We start from the raw sequence: 27107 nt of genomic DNA, 5'->3' as shown, positions 1-27107 counted from the left end.
ACGAACAGAAAAAGTTAAAAAACTTGCCCAGGGTTCATGCTCTTACGTGACAGATCTGAGATTTCCACCCAAAGAGCCTGGCTCCAAACTCACTCTCAAGACCACTAGCTCCACTGTGAGGAAGGGCTGTTAACTGCCATGCAGCAAGAAATGATCATTGCTAACATCATAGCAAGGGAAGAGAGCATGTTCGAAGGGCAGCTGAACAGATTTAAAATGTATAACAATCTAGGGTCATTTAAAACACCAACAAACTATTTCTTATATTTTTTGAATATTTTTTTAATTTTCCAATTACAGTTGGCATTCAATATTATATTAGTTTCATGTATACAACATAGTGATTAGACATTTAAGTTTATACCTCATGAAGTGATCGCCCCTTTACGTCTAATACCCGTCTGGCACCGTATGTTGTTATTATATTATTATTGAGTATATTCCCTATGCTTTACATCCCCGTGACTATTTTATAACTACCAATTTGTACTTCTTAATCCCTTTAACTTAAACTGCTCTTTAATTACATATTTTCTGGATTTTTAAGGACACTTCAGATTTTTAGTATTTATTTCCATAATTTTGAATTAATTTCAAAATTTAGAGACATTAAATTTTCCCTAACTTTCAATTCAAAAAAGTTACAATACTCAAAACTTACTCAGCATTAAGTACAGTCTACCAATGCTTATAATGTAGCTCAGAGTTTATGAGAATCAGTGTCTGAACACACCTGTGTCCTGGCAAGAGATGTCATGGACCCAAGTTCTCTGAGAGCTATTTGTGCTCCAGATACGAGGGACCATGATATAGGGGCCAGGGTTTCTAGGAATGGGAGACTGGAGGCTGAACAGATGGCCTCTGCTAAGGGGAAAACTTAGAAGGGAGCTACCAGTAATCTCATTAAGACGGCAGGGCATGTGTCCCACCCACCAGGAGAGCTGCAGTCACTGGATGTGTGGGCATGTAGACTAAGAAACCAGTTATCGAAGCCAGTCCTGTGGCTAGCCCCGACCATGTGTCTCAGATGAGAGACAGAGGCTGTGATAATACAGATACCCAGTCATACCTGTTAGATAAGCGGACACAAGAAAATACTGGTGTACTTCTGCCTGGCTCCACTGGAAGCAACATCTTGAGCTAACTTTTCAAGGTGGGCCCCCCTTTCTTCCAAGAAAGGAAGAACAAGAAGGCCTTTTGGGAGCTCTGTCAACTTCCTACAGGTTGTATGCTTGTATCTTAGGTGAAGCCATTAAAACTGCTCATTATACAAACAGTCCTGAGAGAGAGTGGGATGGGTACAAAGATGGGTCCAGGTTTTACAATGCCTGTTGCTAATACAATTTGGGAGTACCTTTTAAGAAAAGGAATACAAAGTTATGAATACAAAACAGTTAGGGTCTTGTTAACCAGTGTCACCCGATAAATTCAATAAAAATGGAAAAAAGAGCGAGGTTTAATAATAAATATTCATGTAGAATGAGAAAAGAAATTACAACTAATTACAAATTTTAAAAAGCTGACAAATACCACAAAGATCCCCAAATCCAGAAAAGTAAGTTTTACTAATTTGATGACATAATCTATGTATTTTTTTGTATATCCTCTGTTAACATTTTTAAGTGAAAATGATTTTGTAATTTTTATAGAGGGAATTGAAAAATAATTCATCTTTCCTCTAGAATAGCTGGTCAAATTTTTTTTCATTACTAACAGATTAGAAAAGTTTCTTTCAGCTTCACACCTCACTACTCCCAAAGTCATTTATAAGACTATTGTCAAATTTGGAAAATGTCAAGTTTTTAGCATTAATTACCTGTACAATTTCAGGGCAATTCAAGTTTTCTTGGCAGGGACTGTGTAAAGTACTCTCTGAATTTATAACAACCGTATTGCTGGGATCTTGTAAGCAGCTTAAACTTCAATCACTTCATGATAAACCCATTTATGGGTGAATGGACAATTTCCAATTCAGATTTGAGACCCAATAGGAAGTTCAGTAGAGGTTATTTCTGTGGTGGCAATGACAGCTTGCTACCTAAGTAGAGCACTCCCACAAATGGCCATTTGAAGACTTTTCAAATCACTTCCAGTCTCAACAACTAAGCCTCAGCAACAACTTAGTGGCTTCAGCTGAGGGTGTCTCTGTACCTGCAAACAAAGAAAGCATTGCATGAATTTGGATCACATCAGTCAGTACTCAGAGTGCCTGAGCTATTACAGAGTGCTGCCCAAGGGGAAAACATACACTTTATATTTTCTTTTCCAAGGTCTGGCTCCTTTACAGGAGGTTAATCAAAATTCAGAGGACAGGAAGAATGCACCATAACAGCTAGTTTTCAAAAGTCACGACTTTACTTCATTTAGAGAAGACCCAGGGAAAATAGCTTTGAAATTGATGGTGCTTGGGTGTCCCACCAGATAAAATAGTGTATGGGCTTTGGAGTCAAGGGGACTTAGAATCAGATCTCATCAGCCAGTTTCCAAATGTATTAACTCCTGCTAACCTTTATCTATACCTCCAACCCACACGCAGTCCCCTTCACCTCCAAGTAATTGTAAAAACAAGTTCCAGAATTCATAACTGTTCCTTTGTAAATATTCTAGAACGTATCTTTAAAAGAAAGAATCTGTCTTAATCAGCTTGTGCTCCAATAAGAAAATACCATTACCTGGGTAGCTTATCAGCAACAGAAATTTATTTCTCACAGTTCTAAGCTCAGGGTGCCAGCACAGTCAGGTCTTAATAAGGGCCCTCTTCCAGGCTGCAAACTGCTCATTTCTAGCTGTATCCTCATATGGTGGAGAACAGAAAGAGAAAGCAGCTCTCTCCTAACTCTTAAAAGGGTACTGCTAATCCTATCATGAGGGCTCCACCCTCATGCCCTCATCTGACCCTAATTATTGCCCAGAGACCCCATCTTTTAATACCATCACATGGGGGTTTTAGGGTAGGGTTTTAACATATAAATTTGGGGGTTCACAAACATTCAGTTCATAACAGGACTCTTTAAAAATTTAATAACCATAATATCACTATCACACTTTTGAAATTAATATTAATTATGTAATATCAAGAAATATCTAGCCATACACTTCCTCTATTGATGGGGGAGAGGGGGATCCTGAAAACTAAAAGATTAAAGAACAAAACAATGAACTGACAGTGAAAAAGACTGTATATTTTTTATTTTTTTAATATATTTTTATTGATTCCAGATAGGAAGGGAAAGGGAGAGATAGAAACATCAATGATGAGAGGGAATCATTGATCAGTTGCCTCTTGCATGCCCCCTACTGGGGACCGAGCATGCAACCCAGGCATGTGCCCTTAACTGGAATCGAACCCAGGACCCTTGAGTCTGTAGGCCCACGCTCTATCTATTGAGCCAAACCAGCCAGGACGAAAAAAACTGTTTATATCTCTTTTTTTTTTTTCCTGTAAGTGACCAGGAAAAATTCAATTATCCTTCTGGACTTTGACTTACCCACTTTACTCTCATTCGCTCATCACTGTTACAAAGAGCAAGTTACTTAACTACTCTAAGATTTAATATGTAATCTATAAAATGGGCATAACCATTTGAAAGGTTGTTATAAACACTGAAGGAGACAACAGGTGAAGTACCTGGCACACAATCACTCAAAAAAATTAATTCTCTTTCCCAAATTCAACTTAAAGCAATACTACATTTAATGATATACTATATAATCTATACTCTGATTCTCTCTCTCACGTGTTCACAACAGCCTGGAAATGTAAGTAGCTCAGGTTGCGTGTAATCCAAGGCTCAGAACAATTGATTGACTTGCCCAAAGTGCACAGCTGTTAAGTGGCAGAACCAGAATTTGTGTAGAAAAAGCTCCTTACGCCCCTGTGTTTTTTTGAACCTGTGACATCAAATGAAAGTTATGTTTTACACTAACTATTCTGTTCACAGAATTTGGAACATATATAATAATCTTAAGGAAATTTTCCATCTAGAATGGTTATAAATTTTAAGATTTTTTAACTAATGGAGAAAACTAAGCTATCTCCAAAACTCATTTCTCAGTTCAGGATACCAGAGGTTTCGGTTTTATTATGTAAAAAAGGGGCCATGTGAAGTTTAAAAATAATAATAATAATGACTAAGTACAGTGAAGCTCAAATGTCTAATCTGTTACATATTTAAAGTGTAATTTTTTAAGCCACTTGATTATTGGGCTCAAATAAGCACATTTAAAATCTATCCATGAGAGTTCACAATTATTTTTAATTTCTAAACTAAAAATGCCTATATTTTCTCACAAAGTGAAACTAGAAACTATTGCCTACAAGAAGCACTGCAATCTGATCAAATGCTCACTGTAATTAGTGTTCCTTTTGTAATCGGGGTTGTAGGTGGCATGATAACCTCTGAGCATCCTTGATTGTGTCCAGTTAGAGAACAAAAGGTCACAAAGTCGCTGTGGCTTCCCAACAGCAGTTCCTTCACCAGGAACAAAGGCTCAGACTCTAGCATTCATTTGCTAACCTCACTCAAACATAATGGCTTCTGGATGAATACTCAGTATTCCCCAGCTATAAGACCTGGGGAAAAATTATTTTATAGCTCAATAGTTTTGTATTTCCCTTTATATAGGTCTTATATGTTTCTTCTTAAGACTGTTCTAGGTATTTTATGTAGTTTGTTGCAATTGTGAGTGAAATTTCCCCTTTAGATTTTTTCCCCCCGGATATTTGCTATTACATTGGTTATATATAATCTGCGTGGAAGAATAGAAGTGATGTTTCCAAACATCTTATAATAGAAAGCCATTAACCATAAGGCAACATCAGAATTCACAATGACCCTGGACAATTAGAGAAGTGTTAGAAACAAACAAAAAAAAACAGTAGTGAGTAGGGGCAGGTACAACACAAACAATGACAAACCAAAAAATCAAAAAGCCCGAAGGGAACTTTAGCTATATGAAAACATGTCAGCAGTGCCTAGCTGGTGGACTCAGTGGTTGAGCATGGACCTATGAACCAGGAGGTCATGGTTCAATTCCCAATCAGGGCACATGGGCGGCTTGGTCCCTGGTGTGGGGTGTGCAGGTGGCAGCCAATCAATGATCCATTCTCTCTCATCACTGATGTTTCTGTCTCTCTCCCTGTCCTTTCCTCTCTGAAATCAATAAATATATACATATTTTAAAATGTCAGCAAAATATGTAGGGTCACAGTGGATCATTAGCTGACCATGAACGAACAGGGAACACTGCACTCTTTTCTGACCTGTAAATTGGCAGCTGGTACGGAAGGACCATCAGGCCAGCTTCCTTGTGTGTTCAGTGCTGGTGGAACCTCTATCACGACACACACTAATTCTGACAGCTACCACTCGAAGAACAAGGTGGAGATCTTAGAGCCTAAGTTGGCATGAGAGCTAAAAAGATGTATATAAAGTTAAAAAAAAAAAAGATGGAATTACAGAAAAGATAAAGAAAGGTCCTTTGATATGCAGGACAGTGACCAACAGTAGCTATGTACACTAATGACAAAACAAAACAGGCTTAACCGGCAACTTGACGGCATGCCATAAATGGCAATGCTTTCAGACAGCAGATGTATTAATCATTAAAATGGCTGTCAAATTTTCTGTTGTAGCAATGTAATTTTGTAGGTTTTTCTACTGTGCTGCTCAGTTCTATAAAAACTGACAACTTCAGTGATTTCAGGCTGCTTCTGAAGATGCTCGTGGCTAAGTTATCCCCGGCTCACAAAGTAAATAATTCACCACACTTCTGAATACAAACAAAAGGGCTTTATAGCCCAGCTAGTGAGTGGCTGGGAAAAATTAGAATGTTTATCTTACAGTGCTTAGTGCAAGAGGGACACAGGGTGTTTATTATACCCAGCAACCATCCACATCTAGTCTGGGGGGCCTGCTGTGTTTCATAAAGAAAGACAAGGAGAAACAACTTGGAAGTACGGCAGGATCTTGTTGGACCAAATACAAACCTATCTCTTAACCAGCTCACAGAACAGGCAAAGAAGAGACTCCCAGCAGCTGGGAAATAAATCTCTAGAATCTTCAAACTAACACAGGTGGAGAGGGACAAATTCACTTAAAGAGGCTTGGGACCAAGGTGTGTGAGTTTAAGGTTAGTATAACCTCTTAGAGAAAACATTAAGAACTGGTGGGGAAAGACAACAGCAGTGCTAAAGAGTATAGTAGTGCCTAAAGAATTACTCCATGTTCCATTAAAAAAAAAAAAAGTATATATATATATTTTTGATGGCGTATTCAGGATTATTTGAGATATGGACTCTTGAGCTGCCCTTGGTCAGTACTGACATTTTTATTCTCCTTCTAGATCCCCATGATTACCTTACCCAATTCTTGGTACTTACCAGTATATTTTTCCTTTTCCATAATCCTCTATGTTCTTTCTTTTGTAATATGCTCTCTTTTCTAACTTAAGATTCCTTTTACAACTCACTACATTTATGTTAAGAGCTGCTTCCTATTGTCTCAAAGGGAACTTAATCTCTTGCAAATGTGCAGACATATCTATAATGCTGACTAATGTAGAACTGATTCTTCCTAAATTGGCTGTTGCATTCTTTTTTCCACTTATATAATTTCTTACCTAAAAGATCTACACTAGCATTGCTGGACAATGATACTAGCTAAGGCTGGGTGAGAAATTAGAAATATATGGGGAAGCGTCAGCCTAATACTTACAGAAGTAAATTATATCTAGAATGCCTATACTACAGGGGCTTTAGTATGGGTTGGAATAGAATACAGTTGAAACTATATTTAAGTTCCCACCTTGAATACAGGGAAATAATATATTTTTTCTTTTGATTCTCTTTTTCAGACTTTTCAAGACATATATTTAGAATATCAGATTAATGCTGACTTGAGATAGTTAGAGAAATTCTCCTGGTTTTTGCTTCCTGCTGAGAATGGATCTATAATGGATAAATTATAGAATAAGTCAATATGTCTTTTCTGCATAGATAACAGGGGCACAATTTTGCTTATGTTCACAGGGAGTCCTTGGTTTGGTGTAAGTTAGGCTTTAATAGTTTTCAAAACATCTTATGAAAGCCCCAAATTTTACAGTCAATAAACACTAACAAGATATTACATTAGGGCTATTTTAAAATGATGAAAATAATGTGATATTAAATCTAAAACTACTGAATTTGAATCATGAGCTTTGACTTATAATTTTTAGACTTTTATGAAAGACAAAAACAACAAATGGGATTAGATGAAGCTAACATTTATCCCAAAATACAAATATAAAAATACTCTTTGAGAATACATTTAACACAAGATAAAAAGCAAAGTGTTTTGCACATAGTTGGGCCTCAAGTCAATCACATGTTTGTTCTGTCACCGACCTACTATGAGTCAGGAAATTCTATACAGCCTATGCTGCTGACACAAAGATAAATACTAGGAATTTCTAGCTATCCACAAGTTCACAGCCCAGTTGAATAAGCAGGTAAACAAAATAATCACAGGACAATGATAAGTGCTATTATAGAAGCCTGTATAAAGTTGTCTAAAAGATAAGACGACTCACTAGCTGTGCCCACACAGGGGTGGAGTCACAGAAGTTTAACAGAAGATGTGAATGTCCAGTGGGGTTGACACCCAAGGCAGGAATAGCAAGAGATTATTCCTCTGAAAAGTTAAACCAGATCACAAAGGGCTTTGTATGTCATGCAAATGGGTTAGGCTTTATCTGGGAGGTAATGAGGAGCCACCTTAGAAGGAGTGGCAAAATCTGATCTACATTTTAGAAATGTACTTCCCATGGCAATGTGAAAGGTGGACTACAGAAAAAGTGAGGCTACAGACAGGAAAGCCTCCTAGGAGGCTATTTCAAAAGCCCAGAAGGAAAAAGAAAAGCCCAGAAGAGATAACAAGCATCTAAGGAAGGACCCTGAGGCAATGGCAATGAGGATTATGAGAAGAAAACTAATCTGAGAAATGTTTGAAAAGTAGGTGAGACAAGACTGGGTGACTAATTAGGTGAGAAGTAAAACACAGCAGCGAGGACAATTCCAAGTTTTCTGGTTTAACCAATTAGGTGGCTTGTGGTGCCATTAACTGAAGTAGATAATACAGAAGAAAAAGCAGATTTGGAGAAACCAATAGAAATGAGCTTGGTTGAAGATATGTGGGGTTTGAGGTAGGAATACTTGGTTGTTCATTAGAAATATTATGTTAATTAGGTCAAATATTTGAGCAGGATACACATTAGTAAATGAGTAGGTGATAGCCTAATTAATGGCAACTGATGAGTTGGCCCAACACACTTGCATAATAAATCACAGCCCCATTGGTAACTGTGGCCTTATTGTGATTTTATAGGAATGTGTTCTCAGCACTCTCCTCTTTGAGTGACAGAATCCCTGAGAATGTCAAAACTTTAGGCACTACTGCTTAAACCTCAGTATATATAAGAACATCCAGTAAGCTTCCTAGAATGAATGGGCCTAGCTAGACACTTCCCCGTCACCCTGAGACTTTGATTCAGTGGTGTGGTGTGGGATTCAGGAATCTGTATGTTTAAAAAGCAACTCCTGGTGTTTCTTATATACATATACTAAAGTTTGACTTCTTTGGGAAAAAGAATTTTTTTAAAAAGAAAAAAAATGTAGTCAGAATTTTGCATATGTTAATTTTGCCTTAAAAATTACCACGTATTTAACTTGAATCAGTTTATTTCTTTTGGTTTTAAAATTCATGGTTTTAGTCAAATTCTAGAGATTATTTTTCCTAGAAAAGTGTGTAACAAATAAATTTGCCTGCTTTGAGTCATAACAGTATATTTCCCTATGCTTAACAAGGAAAAAAAATACATCTACTAGTAAAGTTAAAAACAAAATAAGCAGTGAAAAGCAACTTGTTTACCAATTTGAAAATGACTAATTGAAAATGTTGGCCTCATTATGCTTAAAGGAAAGTGTCCTGGACTGAAATTCAAAAACCGGCATTATTTGACATTAGTACTGACCTTGAGGAAGTCTTCTGAAGTCTCTGGGCCTTCATTTCCCATTTATCACAAGAAGGTGTTAGGCTGGAAAAATCTCATAAGGTTCTGGATAAGATTGATGTGTTGTCCTTTAACTAGTATATTTGGTTGAACCAAATGAAAATGATGATGTTGAAGCATTTTACCTACAAAAAATGGAAATTTCATATGGTTCAACATATTGAGGATGGAGCAGACCCATCAGGCATGACCAGTGCAGGGCCTCTATCCAACTCCATCTCACAGTCAGGTTGTTTCATTTTCTCCAACAACTGTATACCTCGATGGCCCCAAGCACACACCTTTTCATCCTGCAGGCCCTGAGATTTCAAAGGGCAACAACCGTTTTTTACCTCTAAATTGAAAAATCCTAGAGAAGAATCCAGATTAACATGGCTTGGATCATAACCTCTCCTCAGCCAAATGCTGCAGTCAGAGTACTATTATTGGCTGGAAGTAGGTCACTTTCCTACCCCAGTGACCAGAGGGGTAGACTAGTGTGAATGGCAGCTTTTAGTCCCATAAAGGAGGTGAACAGACAAAAAACAGATGTCCTCTACCTGTCTCTATGTCTCTGGGTAGGACATGACTTAAAATATACTTTATTCATTGAAAGGACATATTATGACCCAACTAAACCAGAAGGAAGATTTGAATTCAATTTTTTTGTGGCTTGGGACATTATTTTCCCTTCCGAATTTATTTTCTCATCTGAAAAAATCCTATATAATAAAAGGCTAATATGCAAATAGGTTGAATGGTGGAATAACCAAACAGCCAGTTGCTATGACATGCACTGACTACCGGGGGGGGGGGGGGACGGGGGGGCGGGGGGCGGGGGTGCACGCGGAACATGGTGGGCATCAGCAGCAGGTGGCTGAGCATGGACATGGTGGTCATCGGTCGTAGCAGAATTGTGGAGCAGGTGAGCGGGGGCACCAAACCAAGGGGGGGTGCTGATCACTGTCATTGGGGCGAGCCTCTGGTAGTTACTGAAAATTCTTTGCTCCTGCATGCCGCAGCCCCACCTGGTGCTCACACCCACTGCTGGCACCTGGCACCATCAGCAGGTGTGAGCAGCAGCTGCCGGCCCCAATCGCCCCTGAGGGATTCTCCACCTTCTCATGCTCTTGAGGGGTGATCGGGGCAGCAGCTGCTGCTTGCACCTGCTGTGGCGCTGGCCCTACTTGCACCTGCTGCTCGTACCAGTCCCAATCGCTCCGCACTGTCAGTGGGTGTGAGTGGGGCTGGTGCCATCAGCACATGGGAGCGGCAGCAGCAGGAGCGGGGCTGTTGGCAGACAGGAGACTGGGGGATGTGGTGGCAGGGGCCAGGCAGGGGTGTGGAGGATGGGCCGAGACCCGCCCCTGTGCCCACTGCAGCCTCGCAGCCCACAGTTCCTTTCAAGGTGCACAAATTCGTGCACTGGGTCCCTAGTATATTATAAAGACCTTGAAGGGTTATGATGAGATGATATGAAATCATGTGCATGAAATTTCTTTGAAAATTGTAAAGCACACATAGAAGCATGGAACAAACTGATAAATCTCAGAGGGAAGATGGGAGGTGGGAAGAGATTAACCAAAGAACTTATATGCATACTAGAGGCCCAGTGCACGAATTCATGCACCATGGGGTCCCTCAGCCTGGCCTGCGGATTGGGCCGCAACCAGCTCTCTGATATCTCCCAAGGGGTCCTGGATTGCAAGAGGGTTCAGGACAGGCCGAGGGACCCCACTGGTGCAAAATCGGGGCCGGGGAGGGATTCCAGGAGGGCTCCAGGGCATGTCTGGCCTGTCTCACTCAGTCACGATCAGCCAGACCCCAGCAGCAAGCTAACCTACCTGTTGGAGCATGTGCCCCTTGGTGGTCAGTGCACGTCATAGCGAGCAGTTAAACGGCTTTAGCATATCATTAGCATATTAGTTGAATGGACGACCAGATGACCGGACACTTAGCATATTAGGCTTTTATTATATAGGATATCCATAACCTATGGACACAGACAATAGTGCAGTGAAGGCCTGGGGGGGGGGGGGGGGAGAACATCTGTAATATTTTCAACAATAAAGATAAATTTTAAAAAGAAAATTGTAAAGCACTATAGAAGTTAAGGACTCTTTCATTCAATAAACATCTATTGAGTGCCTACTGGTTTTTTGTTTGTTTGTTTGTAAGCTTTCTTAGGCACCGGGAATATAAAGATGAATTAAATATGATATTTTTGCCCTCTGCAACATCATACAGGATCAGGATAACATCCTGTATGTAAATAAGCTCAGCACATCTTAACTTTTTAATACTTGACAACTGAGTCAGAGAGTACAGTAGTTTAACAAATGCAGGGATAGTCCATATATTTTAGAATAGAGATATTACTCAAAATTTGAGTGTAAAATAAACTTTTTCAAAGCAAACTTTTGACTTGTTTCACCTCTATTCTTTTCACAACACTATATTTGGTTCTGCTCACCTCTTCAACAAATGATTTCTTCCTCAAAATTAACATTGTCTCAAAGCCAGCTTTTCTCAAAACTGATCTTATGGCCAGTGCTCTACTGATGTTTCTTATCTCTACATACACTTCGACCTGAATACAGCAATTCTAACCCCATAGTCTCCCTTACACAAGATCTCAAATTATTTCCTAAACAATTTTGAACTTGATGCATACTAATTTTTATTTTCATATTTTTGTCACAATTCTCTTATTAATGTTGTCCTACCCAAGCTCATGCTTTGGGAAACGGTTGATAAAACTGAGAGTTGTCTATAAAATCTTATAGTTCTCTAGCCAGTCTGAATCTAAAATTGCCCATTACCATTTGTGGCAGTCAAACTGATTTCTTATAGTGGTTTACCTTCCCATCATCCTAAAACACATTTTGAAATATGACTTTATAAAAATTTTAACAAGATTAAACAACAAATTATAAGAGACTTTTCAGGATCTTTCTGCTAATAAACATTTGCTTGGTATGCATACAAGTTTATATGCCAATCACATATTTATTCAGCATGAATTGGTCACATTATAATAAGATCCTGCCTCCATGAGAACTATATAAAATTTCCAAACCTAAGGCTGGCTTAGTAGTCACAATGTTACTGTTTACTCCTGGTACTTTAGTACCTATTGCTCAGAGTTTTGTCATGGGTCCTAAGCCTCTATTCTTGAAATTATTTGTCTGGATTTGCTTATTCATTTATTTCTTCAGCAAATATTTACTGAAGGACTACTATATGCCAAATGCCATTCTTGGCTGGGTGGGTACAAAATTAATAAGGCATAGTCTTTGCCTCAAGGCCCTCACAAAGCTGTAGAGAAGACATAGAACTAAAAACAAAAAAAAACAACAATTACAATACAGGAGATGCAATGGACTATGGGAACTCTGGTGTGTGTCTGATTCCCTCAGGCAATTCCTCCCCCATTCCATTGGTCCGAAAGGGCCAATCATATTAGTTCAGGTATGGGCATCTTACTGTCCCAGAGCAATCAAAGGCCTCCTCACAACTTTTCTGCTAGAGTTAGAAGGGGAGGAGTATCCCTCTGTTGCTTTTATTTTATTTTTATTTTTTATTTTAAATATATTTCTTTATTGATTTCAGAGAAGAAGGAAGAGTGAGAGAGAGATAGAAACATCAATGATGAGAGAGAATCATTGATCAGCTGCCTCCTGCACGCCCCCTGTCAGGGATCGAGCCTGCAACCTGGGCATGTGCCCTGACCCAGAATGAAACCAGCAACCTTTCGGTGCACTGGACTTAACACACAGGCCAGGGCACAACTGCACTTTTTGAATGGGGAAAAGACTCTATCATTTTCTGCAGTCCCCATTCTTCCTTAATATCTCCCAGACACTCTACTCTGTGCCAGTTGTCATGTATCCTCGAGCTCACAGTGTTGTTTTCCTTGCTTTCTGCCTCCGCAGTCATATACATAACCTGCACAGCCCCTGTAGGCTCTGAGAGTATGGTCCCTGATCAAAAGAGCATCCCTACTGAGCTCAAGCAAGAAGTCTAACTCCTTTCTTGTAGAGCTTTTGAAAAAAAAAAAAAAAAAAGTAGATCCACCAACAGCAATGTTCTCAACTTTAGGGTAATGGGACAATGGTGTTTCTACCTATTGTGCTGGATATGAGGTATACCTAAAGTAATTTCTTACTAGATATATGTGTGCTTTTAAAGTTTGCCAACAGTGCTCTTTCTTTTTTAGAAATTTAAGATCATTCCTATGATAACATCATTTTCTTTCTCTTGCATTCTTGTATGCTTTATAGAAGGGGAGTGGGTTCAGAATTACCGGTTAATTCACATAATTTGAAACTTATTTAAATACTAGAGTTCCCGTTGCAGGAAAAATCCTGCAATAGGGTTTCCTGCTGCACTCTACCTCGCCCCGCCTGCTCTCCTCCCCTGTCCCCCGCCCCGCCTTCTCTGCCAGCCCGCCTGCTTTTTTCCTTTTTCCCCCAGCCCGCCTGCTCTCCTTCCTTCGCCCCCGGCCCTGCCTCCGCTCCTCCCTTCTCCTCCCCCCGGCTTGCTTGCTTCTCCACAGCTTTGCTCCCTTCAGCAGCTCTTGGCTTCTTTCTAAGCTGTCTTGATATGCAAATTAGCCACCATCTTTGTCGGGTAATTTGCATACTCGTCCTGATTGGTTGGTGGGCGTGGCTTGGCGTAGCGAAGGTGCGGTCAATTTGCATATTTGTCTATTATTAGATAGGATATTCATGGGTGTGTCACATATATGATCTTCATCCTTTATGTGTTGCAGCAGCAGAATGTTGAAGTATAAGTCCAGAGCAGACAGACATTATGGTAAAGTTTTGAATGGGTTAGGGAGTAGAGACCAATTGTCATTACTAAACATGCAAGTGATTTTATTAGTCATGCTAAATGCCAAGTGGGATTACATAGTTTGTTGGCCAACTGGGGCTCTGTGTGAATTTTTTAATATATGTCACTAGTCTCTTGGGAAATAAAGTCCTACCTTAAGATTAGGAAGAGAAGATTGAAGTTAGCTTTGGGGATGGGGGGTTGTGCGTAAGGAGACCATGGCTCACTCCTCTAACAATTCAGAAGGAGCAAGGTTAAGTTAGGTTAAGGGGTCTAAGATTAAGTTAGAATTCCAAATCAGAGATGGTGTTACCAGAGACGTGGGCTCTGCTACAAGATTTGTAATAGAAAAACAGAAGGAATGTAGGCATGCAGGTGTAGCTGGAAGCTCCAAATAATGGGGTTGGGGGTCAGGGGGGGGGGTGGAACGGGGGCAGAAGGAGGGAACCAGCTAAGAAAAAAGTGCTTGAGAGAACCCAGAAAATTTGGTGCTAGTATTGATAACAGTAACCAGATCCTGGCAGTAGAAAACGGTGGAGTCAATTTTGTAGGTATAACTCATTTGGGAGAATACTTAGTATGAGATATTATAAGGTCATGACATATATTGGGGTCCCAGACTAGAGAAGGGGCCTTAGGGGGGGAAAAAAGGTAGATGTAAGAAACACTAATCAAGTAATATACAGATAAGACTTGTCAATTAACCATGAGTGAGGTGGGAGGCAGTAGAGAGGTAGGAGTCAAAATTCAATTATTTTGGCCTGGATAAATAGAAAAATGAAGAAACTCTTCATAGAAATAAGGAAACCTGATAGGGACACTATTTTAAGGGGAAAGGTGATGTGTTCAGCTCTCGATAATTTGAGTTTGAGGTGAATGTTAAATATTTAAGTGGAAATATCCAGAATACTCAGTAGACAATAGGAGATGTGAGGCTGAATTAATGAGAGAGGTCAAAGCTAGAATTCTAGATTGGAAGTTATATCTCAATGATGTAAGTAGGAGCTGGAAGAGGAGATGTGATTGCTAAGGGAGGTGCCCCAAAGACTAACCTGTAAGAATGTCTTCTCTTGGTTCCTATATATGCATCTTCAATATGTAGACTGGAGTTATTCAATTATTGCCTTGAACTGGCAATTATTTATTGCCTATCATCTGAGACACAATGAACCAGGGATACTTGGTTTAAATTCCAAAATTATATTACTTCAACCGAGAAATTTAAATATATAGAGTAAGAATAGGTGAATACCAGAAAGTTGCTCCTAACTTGTGTTATAAACTAAATCTAGTATCAGGTCCATTAAATATTGTCAGCCAATACTGAATGAATAGGTGGTTTTCACATAACATTTTTCCTTAAATCTATTTGCAGTATATTTTTCCAAGAAGAATTTCAAGATCACTTCTTAATTTTCTTGATTTTATAGTTTCAAGTTAGACAAATGAAATATGCCTTTTCAAACATAGTGTTAAGGATCTGAGTACACTGTGTAATCCAAAATACCTGTGCTAATGTTTAATTGTATAAAGAATATTATGCAAATGTTTAACTGAATAAGGAAGTAGGATATCATTATTAATAATGATTTATGAATATAATTAGAAATGAATGATTAGGGAAAATATCATAGGAAAAAGAGTATATTTCAAAAGTAGTAGACTGAGGATATGATAATAAGCCCTTTATATCCTCTACATACCAGTAGAACATGCATATGGTATTCCTGTTTATGAAAATTATTTAAAATGAAAAGGTAGGGATAAAGGGTTATAATGGTCTCCTAATTCCTCTAAGTAATTTTAATATATTTTATCTATTACACAATTTTGAATAGATTAGTGATCAAATAAAATATATTCCCAGGGGAAGCCTGGAATTAACATAATGGTTTCTCAAATCTTATCTTTCCAGTAATTGCCTCACATTTCTTGTTTAGTTTCTGTACGTGTGTTCTGCCTCAACCCATTAATAAATGGATTTTGGTGTTTAGTTGTATAAGTGAGTGTTAGCATTAAGAGAGGATAGGAGAGCCCTAGCTGGTTTGACTCAGTGGCTAGAGTGTTGACCTGCAGACTGAAGGGTCCCGGGTTCAATTCTGGTCAAGGGCACATGCCTGGGTTGTGGGCTTGATCCCCCATAGGGGGCATGCAGGAAGCAGCTGTTCAATGTTTCTCTTATCATTGATGTTTCTCTCTCTCACTCTCCCTTCCTCTCTGAAATTAATAAAATACATTTTTTTTAAAAAGAGAGAGCATAAGAGAAAGATAAATACCACATGATCTCACTCATTTGTGGAATATAATGAACAACATAAACTGATGAATAAAAATAGATCCATAGATCCAGAGACTGTCAAACCTCAGAGAGAAGGCGGGGGCGGGGTTCGATGTTAGGAGATCAACCAAAGGACTTGTATGCAAGCATATAAGCATTACCAATGGACACAGACACTAGTGGTGGTGGGGGGAGGGGGGAAGGGAGGGAGGTGCTCTGGGAGGTGAGGGCATGTGCTGGGGGGTGGGAGTGGCCAGGGAGAGGTCAATGGGGGGGGGGGAGACATACATAATACTTTAATCAATAAATAATTAAAAATAATTTATATCATAAGTCTAAAAATAAAAAAGAGAGAGAGCATAGGTTCTGAAACTAAACAACTTTGAATATGGATTCTTCTGCTTCCTAAGCTTTGAAGCTTTGGGCAGGTCACTCAACCCCTCTGAGCCTCAGTTTTCCCATCAATAAAATTAAGAACTAGTAGTACTTACTTTATAGGATTGTTGGGAGAATAAAATATAAAGCATTTAGGAGAGTACTTGGCATAAATGTTTATTATAAAGTATTGACCTAAGAAATGTATTTGAACCATGCAAACACACACTTACATAACACATACTAGTTATGTTTTGTTGTATGTGATGGTTGGGTCCAATAAGTATACTAGTCAAGGCAAACAAATGGGCAGAAAGTCTTCACTCCAGTCTCAGGGAACTAACTTAGAGCTAGGATAGGTCCTCTGAAGGAAGATAAAATTGAACCGGTGTTTTATTTAACATCTAAGTTCTATTGTTTCATCCTCTGTGTCTCTTTGTTCTTTACTGTTTTACTCTTTGTGGCTCAATTAAACAGATGCCAATACTTTCAGAGAAATACAAAATAGTGCAACGCAGGTAAAAACACTAAAAATAAAATTGTAGGGGCAATTAAAACTAAAGATAGAGCTCAAATCTTAAACACATTGCCTGTCTGAAATGGAAATGAAGAACTTTCTTTTCTGTACTTTGGCTAATCATGTTAATCAAACCCATAGGATAATTCAAATTAAGAAGTAAATGGGACCCTCACACACTCCGATAATATTTAAGAAAATTAAATTTGTATTACATGTGAACAAATTGACAATTGCTGGACAGAGAGTTGAATAAGTCATCCAATTAATCTAATTCTAATGTATACAATTGTCTGAAAATATTTCTTATTTTCAATTTCTAAATGTAAAAAACTGATAGGTATTCTATTTTTAAAGTTGAGGTGGAAAACTGACAAATTTGATTGAAAAATGTGTAGATCTGAGAAAAGGAAGAATTTTAAGACTGTAATTTATGGGGGAAATATGGATTTTTTGCATAATAATGTGATCTACCACACTTGAATTTACTTACTGTAATACTGAATCTTCAGGTTTCATTTAAGAAGGTTAAGGCAATGGTAATAGGTGACTTTCCTATTAATGTGGTGCCACAGCCTCACTGAAGATACTAAAAGAAGTCTTTGATATTCTTTTGTTTTATTTAAAAAAAAAAGATTTTATTTTTATTTATTTATTTATTATTTTTTTCTCATTTTTTATTAAGGTATTATATGTGTACATATCTTACCATTATCCCCACTCCCACCCCACTCCCAAACATGCCCTCACCCCCCGGAGTTCTGTGTCCATTGGTTATGCTTATATGCATGCACACAAGTCCTTCAGTTGATCTCTTATCTCCCCCACCTCTCCCTAACCTTCCCGCTGTAATTTGACAGTCTGTTTGATGCTTTACTGTCTCTGTATCTATCTTTTTGTTCAACAGTTTATAATTTTCTTTATTATCCATAAATGAGTGAGATCATGTGGTATTTTTCTTTCATTAACTGGCTTATTTCACTTAGCATAATGTTCTCCAATTCCATCCAGGTTGCTGTGAATGGTAAGAATCCCTTCTTTTTTATGGCAGCATAGTATTCCATTGTGTAGATGTACCACAGTTTTCTGATCCAGTCATCTGCTGACGGGCACCTAGGCTGTTTCCAAATCTTAGCTATTGTAAATTGTGCTGCTATGAACATAGGGGTGCATATATCCTTTCTGATTGGTGTTTCTGATTTCTTGGGATATGTTCCTAGAAGTGGGATCACTGGGTCAAATGGGAGTTCCATTTTCATTTTTTTGAGGAAACTCCATACTGTTCTCCACAGTGGCTGCACCAGTCTGCATTCCCACCAGCAGTGCACGAGGGTTCCTTTTTCTCCGCATCCTTGCCAACACTTGTCGTTTGTTGATTTGTTGATGATAGCCATTCTGGCTGGTGTGAGATGGTACCACATTGTTGTTTTAATTTGCATCTCTCGGATAATTAGTGACTTTGAGCATGTTTTCATATGTCTCTTGGCCTTCCTTCTGTCTTCTTTTGAAAAGATTCTATTTAGGTCCGTTGCCCATTTTTTTATTGGATCATTTATCTTCCTTTTATTAAGTTTTATAAGCTGCCTGTAGATCTTGGAGATTAGACTTTTATCAGTGATAACATATGCAAATATGTTCTCCCATACAGTGGGATTTCTTATTGTTTTGTTGATAGTTTCTTTTGCTGTAAAAAAGCTTTTTATTTTGATGTAGTCCCATTTGTTTATTTTCTCTTTAGCTTCCGTTGCCCTAGGGGCAGTATCAGTGAAGAAGTTCTTTCGGCATATGTCTGAGATTTTGCTGCCTGTGGATTCCTCAAAAAAAAGATTTTAAATATAATAATGTTACATGCAATAAACCTTAATATTTCAAGATAAACGATCTTAAATATGTTACATGCAATAAACATTAATATCTCAAGAAAAACTATTTTAAACATGATAATGTTACATGCAATAAATACCAATTATTCAAGAAAAATGATCTTACATATAATAATATTACATGCAATCAACATTAATATTTCAAGAATAAAAGGATTTTAAGTGTAATAATATTACCAAAACTGTACTAACATAGTATATCACAAAAGTTGTAGGAAATATTAAAAATCTGCAAATAACAGGATTACTTCTATTATATTCTAGTATATTTTTCCCCCTCTGGCTCTATTTTTGTTCATCAGTTTATGTTGTTCATTATATTCCACAAATGAATAAGATCATATGATATTTATCTTTCTCCGACTGGGTTATTTCGCTTAGCATGATGCTTTTAAAGTCTATTTTGTAGGATGTGAGCACTGCTACTCCAGCTTTTTTTTCTTTTCCATTTGCATGGAAAATTTTTTTCCATCCCTTCACTTTCATCCTGTGTGTGCCTTTTGTTTTGAGGTGGGTCTCTTATAGACAGCATATAGTTGGGTCATGTTTTTGTATCCATTCTGCTACCTACACCTTTTGATTGGAGCATTTCATCCACTTACATTTATGGTTATTATTGAGGTACTTATTTATAGCCACTTTAATTCTGTATGGCTAGGTTTCTCTCTCTGTTTCTTCTTCTCAGCAATCCCTTATAGCAATCCTTTTAGCATTTCTTATAATGCTGGCTTGGTGGTGATGAACTCCTTTAGCCTTTTTTTTTTTTTTTTTGTCTGGGAAGCTCTTTATTTGACTGTCTATTTTGAATGATAGCCTTGCTGGTCTCAGGTCCTTGCTTTCCATTACCTTGAGTACTTCATGCCATTCCCTTTTGGCCTGTAGAGTTTCTGATGAGAAATCAGGTGTCAGCCTTATGGGAACTCCTTTGTAGGTAACAGTTTTCTTTTCTCTTGCTGCCTTTAAGATTCTCTCTGTCTTGCCCTAGCTGGTTTGGCTCAGTGGATAGTGTCAGCCTGCGACCTGAAGGGTCCCGGATTTGATTTTGGTCAAGAGCACATGCCGGGGTTGTGGGCTCAATCCCCAGTGGGCAGGAGGCAGCCAGTCAATGATTCTGGCAGGAGGCAGCCAGTCAATGATTCTCTCTCATCATTGATGTTTCTATCTCTCTCTCCCTTTTCCTTCCTCTCTGAAATCAATAAAAATGTATTTTTTTTTTTAAAAAAAGATTCTCTGTCTTTAACTTTTGGCATTTTAATTATGATGTGTCTGGGTGTGGGTCTGGTTGGGTTCTTCTTGTTTGGTGTTCTCTGTGCCTCCTGAACTTGTGTGACTTTTTCCTTTACCAGGTTAGGGAAGTTTTCTACCATTATTTCTTCAAACACCTTCTCTATTCCTTTCTCCCTTTCTGCCTCTTCTGCCATACCTACTATTCTAATATTGTTACGTTTCACATTGTCCCACAGCTTCCTTAAGTTGTCCTGTTTTTTTAATTGTTTTTTCTTTTTGGTTCTCTAATTGAGTGATATTTTCAACTCTGTCTTCTAATTCACTGATTCGATCCTCAGCTTCCCCTAATCTTCTGTGTATTCCTTCCAGAGTGTTTATTTGTATTATGTCATTCTTTATCTCAGACTGTTCTTTTTTCATAGTTACTATATCTTTTTTTTAATACTGTTGAGCCTTTTTAACATTATTACTTTGAACTCTGTTTCAGATAAATTTATCTCTGCTTCATTTATCTCTTCTTCTGGAGAATTCACTAGTTCTTTCATTTAAGGGTTGTTTCTTTGTTTCCTCATTTTGATTGTTTTCGATTGTGACTATGTTTTAGGTAGATCCTCCATACCTCTCAATCTCTAGTGCAGGACAGTGTTAAAGCCTGTTTCTGACTAATTGGATCAGGCTAAGACTCAGAGCCTTCAGAGACCACCTCTGGCTACAGACTAATAGGATTCTGACTTGAATTGCCCCCAGGCAATCATCCTCAGGTGTGGTGAAAATTTTGTCAACAGGATGGGGCAGTTGCTTCTGCCTGGAGGCTAATTGTTACTTTTAATCTCTTAAGTAGCCTCAGGGCAAGGAGTTTTCCAATAGGGTGTGTTGAATGTCTTCCCCAGGCAAGGCAGATGTCCATGTGGGAAAGATTCCTCCATTGTGTGAGGGAATGACTCAGCCCAGGAAACTTGGGGTGTCTGCCTTCTGAGCTCTATCCCCCAAGTCCCCAATCCTGGGTTCTGCTATCACAGCTCCAGTCCATTTCACCCTCCCTCTGCCAGAGCACAAGGTGGGTGGCAGGGAATTTTTGTGCATTGGCCCTTTAAGAGGGTGCCCAAACTTTCAGCTGCCACTCCCTGGCAGACAGCACCCCACTGCTTTTCACAGCTAGATGTTATGTGGGTACCCTCCTTAGTTTGGTGCTCTCTGCTGGGGAGCCCAGGTTTGGGATTAGATCCCAGAGTTCTCAGTGGCATCCCCCTATAGCTGAGATATCTCCACAGGACTTCAGTTGCTGTCTGTGGGTGCCCCACCAGCCCTTTCACACCTCCACCCCTCCTACCAGTCTCTATGAGGTCTCCACCTTCAGTCCTTGGGTATCAGGGTTCTCTCCTGTGAGTTTTCCATTAATTATTCAGGAAGCCTTTCCACATTTCAGTTGTAATTCCAGCTTGTTCCTGGGAGCATGTCTGTGCAGCATCCTCCTACTCTGCCACCATTTTTAATCTTCAAATATATGGATTTTTCTTTTGAAAATTTTAAAGTTAGGATTGTTCTCTTGGGATTGGTTAAGTACAATTCACCTTAGAATTACAGAATATTTTTTTTTTTTTAATTCTCATCTGAGGCCATTTCTCCATTGATTTTTAGAGAGAGTGGAAGAGAGAGGGAAAGACAAAGAGAACCATTAATGTGAAAGAAACACATTAATTGGCTGCCTCCTGCACGAGCCCTGACCAGGGCCAGGGCTGGGGAGGAATCTGCAACCAAGGTACGTGCCCTTGACCAGAATCAAACCTGAGACACTTGAGTCCACATGCTGACTCTCTATACACTGAGCCAAACTGGCCAGGGCCAGAATTTTTAAAAGTGTACACACACACACACACACACACACACACACACACACACACATACACACATATATACTGGCCAAGTAGCTCAGTTGGTTGGCGCATTGTCCTGATACACCAAGGTTGTGGGTTCAATCCCCAGTCAGGGCACATACAAGACTCAACCAATGAATGTGTAAGTAAGTGGAGAATAAATCAATGTTTCTCTCTCTTTTCCCCTTCCTCCCTCCCTTTCTCTTTCTCTCTAAAATGAATCAATCAATAAAGGGAAAAAAGTATATATATATGTATATTTTTTTAAACCCTAAAATGAGTTGATGCGATAGCTGTGTGATATCACCCTTATTCTATATGTCTTACGTTACCAATCCATTTCAAGTAATTTCTAACTACATGTGGTATAGAAGGAGGTAAGGGAAGGCAGGGAGCCTATATCAGGGAAAAAATGATGGTATATTGAAAAACATTTTGCCATTTATAGATATAACTACCATTTGTCTATATGCTAGTCTCCATCAGAGACCACATCAATATCACAGCAAGTGTAGAGGGGATGAATATGTAGAAAATCCTGACTATCACACTTCAAATCTTTCCCAGGAATGTCCTATCTTTCATCCATTAACATTGCCTTAGGCAAAGGATGTCTTATATGAACTGCCTACAAATAACAAAGCAAATCTTTAACACTTTGAGTTAGCTTTATTTTTTATAGTAGTCTTATAGCTTCTGGCTTCATTTTCCTTTCAAAGAAAAATAAATGAGTTGACTGTATCATTGTAGCTAAGGAATTTCAATTCTTTCAGCGTTCAAGTGATAGGGCAAGGCTCAACTGAGATCACTTTCACTTGGTGCTTAGGGCAAGTAAAATAGGTGCTGATAAAAAATTATTCATTCAGAGCAGCTATTACTAGAATAGTTAGTCTGTATCACAAAACAGTGGGAGGAGAAAAATGCATTAGAAGGTTGTTTTAGAAAGACAACTCAAAAGTGAAAATTCGAAGTAATGTAAAATCTGTTAAATAATCAGCAGAGTCTAAGAAATTATTTGCTTCACTAGAGGCCCGTTGCACGAAAATTCGTGCAAGAATAGGCCTTCCTTCCCCTGGCTGCTGGCACCACTTTTCTTCTGGCACCCGGGACCCAGGCCTTCACTCTAGCCGGAGCCTTCAGTGTTCACTCCAGCCGGAGCACCGCTCCTGTAGCTCCCTCCGCCCCCTGCCCTCCCCCTCATAGCAGGTATCCTGCCCCGCCCGGCCTCTCCACGCCTGTGTATGCAAATTAACCCACACTCTTTGTTGGGTTAATTTGCATACTCACTCCTGATTGGCTGGTGGGCATCGCAGAGATAGTCAATTTGCATATTTCTCTTTTATTCGTGTAGATTATTCTGTTAACTATACTCATATAATGCTAAACCAAGAAGTTGAAAATGAGAAAATCTAACTCACCTACTGGTTATGTAAAACAAATATAACTCTATTTTGACATTGTACAGTTATATCCGAATAATGTCCACATAGTGAATTTTGACATATTATAGTCACAGCCTAAATCATATCTATAAAAATAACTGACTGAAAAAAAGGAAAAAAATGAGCATTTATTCTTTTTGATAAACCTCTATGTTTATCTTTATTCACATACTGATGAATATATTATAGTGAATTTCAAATTTTAATATGGTAGATCAGTATAAAGATTATAGTATAGTTGATTAGTGTAATATTTTATTAACTGTCTCAGTAGATTTTTTGAATTGTGTTTCAAGTCAGGAAGGAATGCATTCATAGGTGAATAATTATTTACTCCAAATACAGATTTTATCAGCATAGAAAACAGTGAAAAGAGGATGTTAATAATATAGGCAATCCATTTACCAATATTTTATGAAGAATTTATACTAAGGCAAATATAACCTGGAACAAAATTAAAAGCATGTCATATTCTTTTGAGTAAAATCCCTTAAAATAATGTTTAGACCTACAGTAGGTGGTATAATATCATTATATCTACAATACTACATATTTTAATAAAAAAACAATTTATAAGATCAGTCATTTTTATTCTTTAATATAGATAGTTCACAGGTTTCCATTCTTGGCACATAAAAAATACGAAGTGTTTTTCTATGTGGCAAATGAACTCATGAGAAAACTCTTGAATATCTTCTCTGTAGCCCCAATTTCAAGTCAATAGATTAAATGTCCACATTGTTTGCAACCAAGTCACAGCTGTCTAAATTGCTTCAGAAATGTTTAGCAGATTGCTTTATAGCAGGATAACACAGTTTGAACCATAGCTTCTTGAATAGTTCTTGCTGAGAGCTTATCTCATTCAAATGATGAAGGCAGCTGAAGCATGGTATTTGAATCATCCACATTTTGGTCTAATAAAGGAGAACTTTAGGAAGCTCTAGTTGTTATAGGCAACACAGTAAAGCAATTGAAATGTGGATCTTATATTTTGCATCATTCAAAATACTTGCGTAAGTATGTCTGTGGTGATTAGATACTTCAAAAATAAAATTTCATTTGGTGAAAGGCTTACAGTTAAACTGTAAAAGCAATACACAGATCATGTGACTTACCAGCATATAAAAATAGATATGCAAATGACTGTAGTACTGTTTTCCAAAATAGTATCTTTAATAGGAAACTTTTCATAAGAATCTTTATAAAGTGATATAGTTTAAAGTTGTTTTTATAAGTAGCAGTTATTTTTAATTGGAACTTGCACATCTTTTCAGCCAGACTGTAATAAGCTATATGTATATGAAAAATGGTTACATATATACTTGTATTATAAATAACAAAATTATCAAACAAGTTCTCATCAAGTACTTTATACTCATAATGAGCTTTACATATATACTAGATTCTGTGATTACAGAAGTCTGCTATACATATGTTTTTTTCACTCAAGAAGTGAATAATTATAAAAGGTAAACTTTGTAATTGATCAGTTTAGAGAATTTAAATGAACTATTACAGAAGAATTCTATCAATGAATTTGAGAAGTGGGCTTATCTAAATATCCAGCTTGGAATGTGTGTTATCTATTGCCATGAATATATATTGCTCCCCCATCCCAAAACAAACAAACCACTTGAGTATGCCCATAAATTGTATGGTTTAAGAATTTGGATAGGGCATGTAAGGTTGTTTGTCTCTTTCCATGATGTCTCTGGCCTCAAATAGGATGATTCCAACATCTGGTGACGTGAATTGATGGGGACTGGAATAGCTGAGACTGGAAGATCTATTACCAAGCTATGGTATCCTCAATCACCTGTCTGGTGTCTGGGCTGGGATGATCTGAAGGATGGGCTGTACAAGAACACCAAAATACAGCCTTTCCGCAAGGCTTTGGCTTCTCATGGAATGGTGGCTGGGTTCTAGAAAGCTCAAGCTAAGAGAACAATCATTGGCTAGGAATGTCACCAAGTTTTCTTTTTGTTTTTAAAAAATATATATTTTATTGATTTTTTACAGAGAGGGAGAGGGAGAGTTAGAAACATCGATGAGAGAAACATCGATCAGCTGCCTCCTGCACACCCCCTACTGGGGATGTGCCCGCAACCGAGGTACATGCCCTTGACCAGAATTGAACCCGGGACCCTTCAGTCTGCAGGCCGACGCTCTATTCATTGAGCCAAACTGGCCAGGGCTGTCACCAAGTTTTTTATTGATTTTTTAACTGACACAATGAATATATTTACTCAGTGCCCTAGAGAATGTAGTAGTTACAGATTGAAAGCTTTCATTTTAAAGCCTGAGAAGTAGAACCATTTGCTGATTGCAAAAATCATGGACTATAAAGCTATGTGATGGATACTGTGAACTGTCCATCAAAATCCATCCTGACCCTCTTCTTCGGTAAAAGAGTTGTGGGTAGGCTCATGACTATTCAGAGAGCACATTTCTTAGCCTCATTTGAAGCTAGGCCTGGTTAGGTGACTATATTCTCACAATAGAGAATATGTATGTTATTTACATATATTACATGTATTAAATAATAATATATATGTTAACTTTGAGCCTGGGCCTTAACACATAGGACTTTTGAACCCCCAGGCTCTTTTTTACTTCCCACAAAGTAGATCATGGAGTTCTTTGACCCAGCTTCAAGCCTGTTGTTGAGAATAACACCATGGGGGATGGTAGAGCAGTATGATAACAGGCACTTGGGTCCCTAGATGGCTTTGTGGAGCAGAGCCAGACTAATTACCTGGATTAATAACTTATGCAATCCTTGTGAGGGAGTAACAAATTTCAGTATTCTTTAAACCATGTTTGGTGTCTGTTAAAAAAAGTTTAGCTTTACCCTAATTCAGATAGTAAATATGTATTAATGAACAATAGCTGGGAGCTTAAGAAATGATGGTAGGTAAAGCCACCTCCCTGTTGTCCACCTCCCAAACCCTTTAAAATGCTTGGTATAACCAATATTAATTCTTTGTACCTATTGATTTTATTTTTTGCCATTTTACAGTTGCAGAAGAGCTTTCCTCTAGGAAGCACTAGTAGTAAAATAGTCATGTTTTATATAAACTTTTTGATATCTCTATTCCTTTTTCATTTTGACAATAACCAACATTTCTCATGTACCACATTGATGTTTCACTAGAAAAGCCCAGCAGCTTGTAATTATGTAATAGATCTTAAACTCTGGAAACAAAGAGGTCACATTTCCATATTTACGAACAGAGAAACTGTAGTAATCCGGAGGCAGTTGTATAGGTTAAAACAGCAGTTCTCAAAGTGCAGTCCAGGGGGTCTGGTCCGCAAGGTCAAACCTATTTTTCTAATAATATTAAGATGTCACTTGCCTTTTCCACTCTTATTCTCCTATAGGTGTAAGATAGAGTTTTGTCAGAGGCTGTGTGACATGGGATGAGGTCATCACTCTGTTGGCTAATAAAATGAGCTTGCGTATTCTTGTGTTTTAAAAATTTCTCAACTTTAACTTCTAATATAGTAAACATCAGAAGATATAACTCACATAAACAAAAGCTCTTTGGAGTTTTAAATAATTTAAGAGGATCAAGGGATACTGAGGGTTAGAAAAAAAAAGTTTAACTTCTCAATAGTGGTTAAAACATACTTTATTTTTCATTA

At 38.2% G+C, this 27107-nt stretch overlaps 1 long non-coding RNA gene across 1 annotated transcript in view; it reads right to left on the bottom strand.

Annotated features, from left to right (window-relative positions):
- Positions 1–383: 383 nt before the first annotated feature.
- Positions 384–27107, bottom strand: part of LOC307103129 — a 38417-nt gene continuing 11693 nt past the window's right edge. Inside the window, exons 2-3 of the long non-coding RNA XR_013813784.1 lie at positions 9013–9176; positions 384–2151 (exon numbers count right to left, since the gene is read on the bottom strand). This is a non-coding gene — a long non-coding RNA (uncharacterized lncRNA). The remainder of the gene's footprint in view (positions 2152–9012; positions 9177–27107) is intronic.

Source organism: Cnephaeus nilssonii, assembly GCF_951640355.1.
Source record: "Cnephaeus nilssonii genome assembly, chromosome: 7".
In the NCBI taxonomy this organism is placed as follows: domain Eukaryota; kingdom Metazoa; phylum Chordata; class Mammalia; order Chiroptera; family Vespertilionidae; genus Cnephaeus; species Cnephaeus nilssonii.
Note: the sequence above shows the minus strand (reverse complement) of the source record. Positions and strands in the feature narration are given on the sequence as shown.